Consider the following 8,291-nt stretch of genomic DNA (forward strand, 5'->3'; position numbering starts at 1 on the left):
GTGTAATTAACTGTTTCATTAGCACATTAAGTGCACAGAGAGAAATTAAGAAAAAAGACAGAGATTTGCAGGCTATGGGAAGGGAGGTCACGTTGGGGGCACTTCTGGGTGCTGAGCCCTGAAACACGCTTGCAGGAGCCTACCTTGTTGAATGGGTGTAAGAAGACCTGGAGCAGCCTCAGACTCTTCTTAAAACACAGTGGAGTATGACAAATTGCTCAACTGCTGAATCGACAGATGGAGACTTCTTCCCCTCTCCCCTCTGTCCATGGCTCTCCAAGGTCACCAAATGCTGCCACTCCTGGTTTCTCATGTCCTCTTCAACACAACTTTATGTGTGATCATAGTTTTCCATTTTTCAGTTGAAGACACTGAAGCCCAAAGAGGGCATGCGACTTGGCTAAGGCTGCACAGCCAGAATTTTTTTTTTTTTTTAATGAGACAGGGTCTCCACTCTCAGGCTGGATTGCAGTGGTGTAATCACAGCTCACTCACGGCAGCCTTGACTTCCCAGGCTCATGTGATCCTCTCACCACAGCCTCCTGAGTAGCTGGGACTATAGGCATGCGCCACCACATCCAGCTAATTTTTGGATTTTTGGTAGAGATGGGGTTTCACCATGTTGCTCAGGCTTATCTCAAACTCCTGGGCTCAAGCCATCCACTTGCCTTGGCCTTCCAAAGTGCTGGGATTACAGGCATGAGCCACCACGCCCTGCCTCCAGAGCCAGAATTTGAATCAAGGTACAAGGCCCTGGGTAGACAAGCTGGGATGTGCTGACTAGTGAGGCCTCTGCCCAAGACAGCATGGGGTGGTTTGAGCACTGCCCTGGGTGTCCTGAGACCAGACCCACCACCAAATGGCCATGTGTCCCCAGCAAGTCAGGCCTTCTCCTGGGACTGTTTCCCTACTTGTACCATGGAACTTGATTTCAAATCATGAGGAGAATGCTCAGGACACTCGTCTAAATAGGCAGTCCTCAAATGAAAATACTCACACCTGAGCGCCTACTACATACCAGGCTGTCACTCTAGCGGCCCATTTGATCCACCCACCAATAGAGGAGGCATCGTCTCATCTTACAGAACCTCAGATTCAGTGAGGTGACCTGCCCATGACCCCGGTTGGAGCATGGCTGCGTGGGTTTTGGAACTCAGATCTGGCAACTCTGGAATCCCTGCTGTCAGCACTCTGGGCCTCACCTTTTTTTTTTTTTTTTTTTTTTAAGACAGAGTCTTGCTCTGTTGCTGAGGCTGGAATGCAGTGGCTCTATCTCAGCTCACTGCAACCTCCACCTCACAGGTTCAAGCGATTCTCGTGCCTCAGTCTCCTGAGTAGCTGGGACTACAGGCGTGTGCCACCATGCCCGGCTAATTGTTTTTTGTAGTTTATGGGGTTTCGAGATGTTGCCCAAGCTGGTCTCGAACTCCTGAGCTCAGGCAATCCACCCTCCTCGGCCTCCCAAAGTGCTAGGATTACAGATGTCAGCCACCTTGCCCAGCCTGGATCTCACTATCTTTTGAGAGCCACCAGCTCCCTGACCCTGAGTTTCCCCATCAGTAATAGAGCAGTGTGTGCCTGTTGCACTCTGGACACCTGGGCACAGAGCGCCCTGGAAACCCCAGGCCCCATGGAGATGGCTGCAGCACAGCCTATGTCTTGCTTGGCGAGGGACGGTGTCTGGGCCCCGTGGAGCCTGTGCTCCTGGCAGTCTACCCTGCGTGGGGCTTATTGACTGCCCCCTGGGGCTGCTCTCCACCTCCCACCCTGGGGCTGCTCTCTACCTCCCACCCTTTCCGTCCTAGCTGGAGACCCCCACCCACTTCTCCACCGGGGGCTCAGGCCCCAGCTCCTCACCCCGGGCCCCACCTTGAGTTGCTCCCCGTCTAGTGGCTGTGGTTTCACTGACACAGAGGAAACCACAGATGAGGGTGAAGTGCCAGGCTCCAGTGAGAATACCAGCTCAGCTGCACATGGCCTTTCATGGTTGGCAAAACCCATCTCCTGTCCGTTAGTGCTTTTTATTCCCCAGAAGCCAGGAGAGCTAAGAGGATGGCTCCCTCTCGCCAGATGGGGAAACCAAGGCCCAGAGTGTGAAGTGACTTTCCTCCAGTCAGTGGTATAGGCAGGTTGTAAACAGGCTGACTTCCAATCCCGGGCTCTCAGCTCAACTTGGCATGTGCCCCTCACCTCAGGAGTTTGGGGACAGCAAAGTTCTGGGGCTCAGAGGGTGGCCAAGGGCATGGGCTTTGCAGTTGAGAGGACGTGAGTTCAAAACCTGGCTCGGTGTGATGTGGGGTAATTTACTTTGCCTCCCTATAGAATGGGGGTGAAAGTAGGACCTTCCCCACAGGGCCGTGTGGTTTAACAGTTAATGTGCGTGAAGCGCTGCGGTGCTGGCCATGGTGAGCGGCGTCCTCACCCCTCCTGGGTGCTGGAGCCCCTAGGGAGCTCTTCAAACAGCAACCCGGCTGCCCTCAGAGAGGCTGACTCTGTTGCTCAGAGGTGGGATCTGCGTGTGCGGCTTGGGGACTCCGGGTGTTCCTAATGCGCAGCAGCGGTGGGGGGCGCTCTGCTTTACGGGGCCCGTTGTGCAGATGGGTCAACAGTCTCTGAGGACCCACAGGTCCTCTGGGCTCCTGTTCCTGCCTCCTCCATGACTTGGCTGCCCTCAGATGACTGGTTCCTGAGGGTGCCACCAGGCTGGCAGGCGAGGCAGGGGCTCAGGCCTCCCTGCGGGGCTGGCTGGGCCGTCACGGCCGGGCCTCTCCTTGGGGACTTGATTTCTCCTCCTGTAGATAATAACCACCCCTCACTTCCCTGCCTCGGGTAGAGAAGGTGGCCCTGAGAAGTTGTGTGGTCCTTGACCCAGTGACAGGACTGCTTCGGTCTCTAGGCCACCCTTGCTTGCACTGCCCCAGGGACGGGGGCTCCTTTTCATCCCAAAGTCGTCCCAGGGTCTCTGAGCACAGTCACCTCCTTCTCTCCATGGTGTCCTGCAGAGCTCTGGGGTTGGGGCCAGGGTCCCTGGGTCTCCTGTGGCCCCAGCACTGTTGGGTATGAGGTTAACCGGCCTCACCCTGTCCTGGCCCTTGTTCTGCACATACTCTTGTCACTGGCAAATTAACGCAGAGAAGCCATTATTAAATCCCAGCTGTGAACCAGACCCTCTGCTGGGCACTGGGGATACAGGGCCACCAATGTGGTCTCTGCTGTGACAAGATAGTCATGAAGTAAAGAGGGACTCAGGCCCCAGACCCTCCCGCAAGGAGGCCCCGTCCTAGAGGAGCAGAGCCTGCCCCAGCGCCAGGCAAGCGAGACATCCCAGCCTGGCCGCACCAGGACTACTTGAATTCATTTCTGGAAAATGTCAAACATCCACACAAGTGCTCTAGAGAACAGCCTCAGAGCCCCAGAGAATACCCTGGTGGCCGAGCCTCCAGCGCCGGCATCTTTACTTGCTGTTTCCATGCCCTCGGCCCCCTCCAAACCATGGGGCTGCTGGGTTCTTTATTCTGCCCTAAAACTAATGCAACCAGAACCAAGTGCAACCTCAGAGCCGGGCTCCCTGCCCTCCTGTGTGGAAAGGACATGGACACGCCTGGTGGGTGGCGTGGCCTGGACAGGGCTGCCTGGAGGCGTGTCTGTCTCCTCCTTGGCCTCCCATGGCCCTTCTGGAGGATCCTGTTGCACCCAGGCCTGGGGCCCACGATTAAATCGTGCGTTGGCGCTACAGCGCGGGGCCAAGGAGGGGCTGGCAGCTCCTTCCCTCTTCACATAGGTTTGCATTTCCCCCAGAGACGGGACCACTTAGAAACCTATAAATCCCTGGCAGGGCTGCCGGCCTAGGCGAGTATATAAACCAGGACTTGTAAAAGCCTAATGGCCCCCTCTGGGCGGGTGAGACAGGCGTGTGCCAAGAATCCTCAGGCGGCGCCCCAGGACTCAAGTCTTGGTCTTGAGCTGCAGATCGGCAGGGGGGCAGGCAGGCGCCGGTGCCACAGACCTGCCTGGAATCCCTGCTCTGCCCCCTCTCCAGCCTCGGGCAAGTCACCCCTGTGAGCCTCAGTTCTCTCCTCAGTACAATGGGGTCACAACACGTGCCTTGCAGAAGATCATCAGCAGGCTGCACAAGCCCGCTAGGAGCCCAGCATTCTTTTCGGGTGGGCTGAAGGGATGGGGGACAGAGCGCAAATGGGGCCCTGAGGCCTGGGCTCTCTGCTGCCTGCTGCTGGCCTGCCACCTACTCTGAAACTCAGACAGGTCCCATGCCCCTCCACACCCGTGTCCTCCAACCGTGTCGACGGGTGTTTGCTGTGGTCCTGCTCTGGGCGAGGGGCTGTGGGGCTGGGTCCTTGTTTCTTCGTTGTCTCTCTAGCTCCACTGATGGGTATAAGAAACAGGTACTGTGTGCTGGCTGTGTGCGGTGTGCTGGCTGTGTGCCGGGTGCTGTTCCAGGGGCTGGGCAGTCAGCAGTGAAGAGGACAGCTCAGGCCCTGACCTCCTGGGACGGATGTTCTAGCAGGGGCCTCAGCAGCTCAGTCCCCTCTCAGCAGAGGGGCCTCCCGAGGCCCAAAGCTGCCGGGTCACTCCCCTGACCACCCCTGGTCGGCTAGATTAGGGGGCGTGGAGAGAGGCTGGAACGGGCAGCAGAAACAGAGTCTCTTGGGCCTGGGCTTCCCTTCTGTGCAGTGAGGGGGGTGGGGCTGGTGGTCTCAGTGGGCCCTCTCAGCCCTTATGGTCTGGGTCCCCTGATAGCTCATGGGGTCCCCAAGGGCCAGCAGGAGCACAGGGAGTCCCTAGAGGACAGAACCAGTGATGGTGAATCCCAGTGCCCAGCATGGAGGGGACCTGGCCTGGGCACACAGGGCAGGAGGGGACCTAATGCCCAAGACCTGAGACCCTAGAGGGGTGGAGGAAGGAGAAGGTGGGTTTGGGAGGGGTGGGAGGGACAAAGGGGCTTGGAAGGGGAAATGTCAAGACAGAGGAGGGTGGAGGTGAAGAGCCAGAGAGGAGTGGGTAGGGATGGGGGGTGGTCAGAGAAGGAAGACAGAGAGGACAGAGGGGGCAGAGGAGAGAGGGAGAAGAGGGACAGGGGAGAGAGGAGAAGAGAGGGACAAGGATGCGGGGGAGGGACAGGGAAAGAGGAGGGGGAGAGGGACAGCAAGAGAGGGATGAGGGGGATGGGAAGAGAGGAGAAGGGGGAGGGACAGGGAGTAGGGGGAGGGACAGGGAAAGAGGAGAGGGGGAGGGAGAGGGAGAGGAGAGGGGGGAGGGAGAGGGAGAGAAGAGAGGGAGGGGGCAGATAGGAGAGGGGAGGGGGGAGGGACAGAGAGGGGAGTGGGGAGGGGCAGGGAGAGAGGAGAGGGGAAGGGGCAGGGAGAGGGGAGGGGCAGGGAGAGGGGAGGGGCAGGGAGAGAGGAGAAGGGCAGGGAGAGAGGGGATGGGCAGGGAGAGAGGAGCGGGGAGGGAGAGAGGAGGGGGAAGAGGGGCAGGGAGAGAGGAGAGGGGAGAGGGGCAGGGAGAGAGGAGAGGGGCAGGGAGAGAGGAGGGGGAGGGAGAGAGGAGGGGGGAGAGGGGCAGGGAGAGAGGAGAGGGGAGGGGCAGGGAGAGAGGAGAGGGGAGAGGGGCAGATAGAGAAGAAACGGGGAGGGACAGAGAGAGGAGGGGGGAAGGGACAGAGAGAGAGGAGGAGGAGGGACAGGGAGGAGAGTGGAGAGGGACAGAGAGAGAGAGATGAGCAGGGAGGGACAGAGAGGGAGGGGAGGGACAGGGAGAGAGAGGGCCCTGATCCCTGATGGAGACAGAGAGACCGAGGCTTCAGGGTGGGAGTGCTGGGCCAATCTAGCTTGAACTTGACAGAGGCCAGGACTGTGGGGGCGGCCTGGAGTGGCAGGGCTGGAAGGATGCCATGGTCTCCTGTCCATCCTGGGCTCTGCCCCTGTGCCCTGGGTTGGACTCGGGGGCCCCTGGGTGGACTCAGCCCCTTGGCTCTATAGACCCTGTGGGGTCCTGGGCTTGTGGCCCCCTAGGGGCTCTCTAGGCCCTGTGAGAAATCTCAGCCCCTCCACCTAACCCCACTAGCCCTCCCTGTGTGACAGTGACAGTCACACCTCCTTGCCAATGGTGGGTCTGGGGGTAATCGCCGTGCCCTGCAGTGGCAGTGGCCAGGCTCCCAGTGCTGCGGGCTGCAGGTCAGGGCTTGGGAGGGGCTTTGGTCTTGGTTTTTAAAATAAGGGCTGAAGACAGCACTGGGGAGGGAGCTCAGGTCCAGCCCCCGGGGGTCCTGCCTGGGGACCGGTGTTGCAGTGCTTGCCTTCTATTAGGAGGGAGACCCTGCCGGCATCGGGGCAGGGCGTCCTGAGTGTGCCAGGAGAAGAAGGGATTCAGGGGAGTCCCCGGCAGAAGAGTGAGGAATGGCATTTCCAGATCCCCGTCACCACAGTGGCAGGACCCACCCCTGAGCCCCTCCGTGCCTTCCCCTCCAGCCTACTCATCTCTGCTCTGTCTCGGCCTCTTTGTTTCTCTGCCTTTGTCTCCTTTTCTCCCTCTCTCTGCTCTCTGAAATTAAATGGGATCCAACTGCCAGCTCCCTGTGTGTTCCCCGCTTGCGGCTCAGCCCCTTTCATTATTAATAGAAATATGTCCTCATGGTGGAGCTTCACGCTGCTTATCTGGAGTGGATTAAGTGCTCACAGCGACATGCAGTATTGATTCCTCAGCATCCCTGTTCAAGAGGTTTTGCCTCGGCCTAATTAGTTCCATAAAATCGGTGGAGGAGGGGATGAGGGGGCGAGGGGACCCTGGGTGGCAGGCAGCAGCCCGATGTGCTGTGTGACAGTGGGTCGATCCCTCCCTGCTGGAGGCTTGGACTGGGCCACTCTGGGAGGTGGAGGCTGAGAGGTGGTGGGAGCAGGTCGCCTGATTCTGCAAGGGGCAGGACAGTGTGAAGGGTGAGGGTGGAGGCTCCGGAGGCCGATGCCCGGGTTTGAACCCAGCTCTACCACTCACAGGCTGTGTCACATGCGCAAGTTCCTTAACTTCACTGTCCCTCTTTTTTTTTTTTTTTTTTTTTTGAGATGGAGTCTTGCTGTGTCACCCAGGCTGGAGTGCAATGGTACGATCTCGGCTCACTGCAACCTCCGCCTCTCGGGTTCACGCCATTCTCCTGCCTCAGCCTCCAGAATGGCTGGGATTACAGGTGCCCGCCACCATGCCCGGCTAATTTTTTGTATTTTTAGTAGAAACAGGGTTTCACCATGTTGGCCAGGCTGGTCTTGAACTCCTGACCTCAGGTGATCCACCCGCCTTGGCCTCCCAAAGTGCTGGGATTACAGGCGTGAGCCACCACGCTGGGCGCACTGTCCCTCAGTTTCCGTGCCTGTAGGATGGGAGTAAGTAGCAGGGTTTGGCAGGGAAGATGGTCCTTTTCAGCTCAGGGTGGTCAGGAGTTTCCTGAGGGGACCATGCTGTGAGCCGGGGTGTCTCGAGTGATTCCCCAGCCCCACCCCACGCCTGAGTGAGGGAGGAGGGGAGCCGCTCCCAGCCTGGAGTGGGCTGTGTGGAGAGGGCCACTGGACTGGACCGAGACCTTCAGTGGAAAACACAGCCACCCAGGGACCCTCCCTTCCACCTCCCTCCCATGCTGGGCTCCTCACTGGCTGAAGCCAGCCCGGAGCCAGAGGGCAGCAGCCCCAAATGCAGCCCCCATGGGTCGGCCCTGGACACAGAGCAGGCAGAGCGCATGTCTGGAGGGGGCAAGTAGGACATGGTTGCAAGCACCTCTTCAGCAGGCTCCTAGGAGGAGGCAGAGAGCAGTTCCCTGGGAAGCCCCGCAGGCCGGCATGGCATTGCTGCATCAGTGGCATCGTGGATGATGGGGAGGACCAGGCACTCATCACGGCTCTGTCACTATGTGGCTAGGTGGTCACTCTGACCCTCGGTCTCCCTCTATAAAGAAGGGTGTTACTGGGCCTTTCATCTTGCTTTGCCTGCCTACGTCAGCGTGTAGTACAAAGAGGCGGCCCTTATGGTGAGGGTGTGAATGCCGGCTGCCCCTCCTCACCTACAGAGGGGACGAGAAGACCCCTCCCTAGGCTGTTTCTGGGAGCACAGGGAGGGTGGTAAACATGATCGCCCTTGCATGGTTCCACTCCAGAGGGGATGAGGCAGGAATTTTCCTGGATCTTTGTAGCAGGTGATCAGTGTGACATGGTGAGATGCTGGCCACCGTCCAGGTCACCTGCCCAGGCCTGGAGCATGGGCCTGTTCCTTGTGCTGGATGCTGGAGA

Source organism: Nomascus leucogenys, chromosome 5 (assembly GCF_006542625.1).
Source record: "Nomascus leucogenys isolate Asia chromosome 5, Asia_NLE_v1, whole genome shotgun sequence".
NCBI classification, from domain to species: domain Eukaryota; kingdom Metazoa; phylum Chordata; class Mammalia; order Primates; family Hylobatidae; genus Nomascus; species Nomascus leucogenys.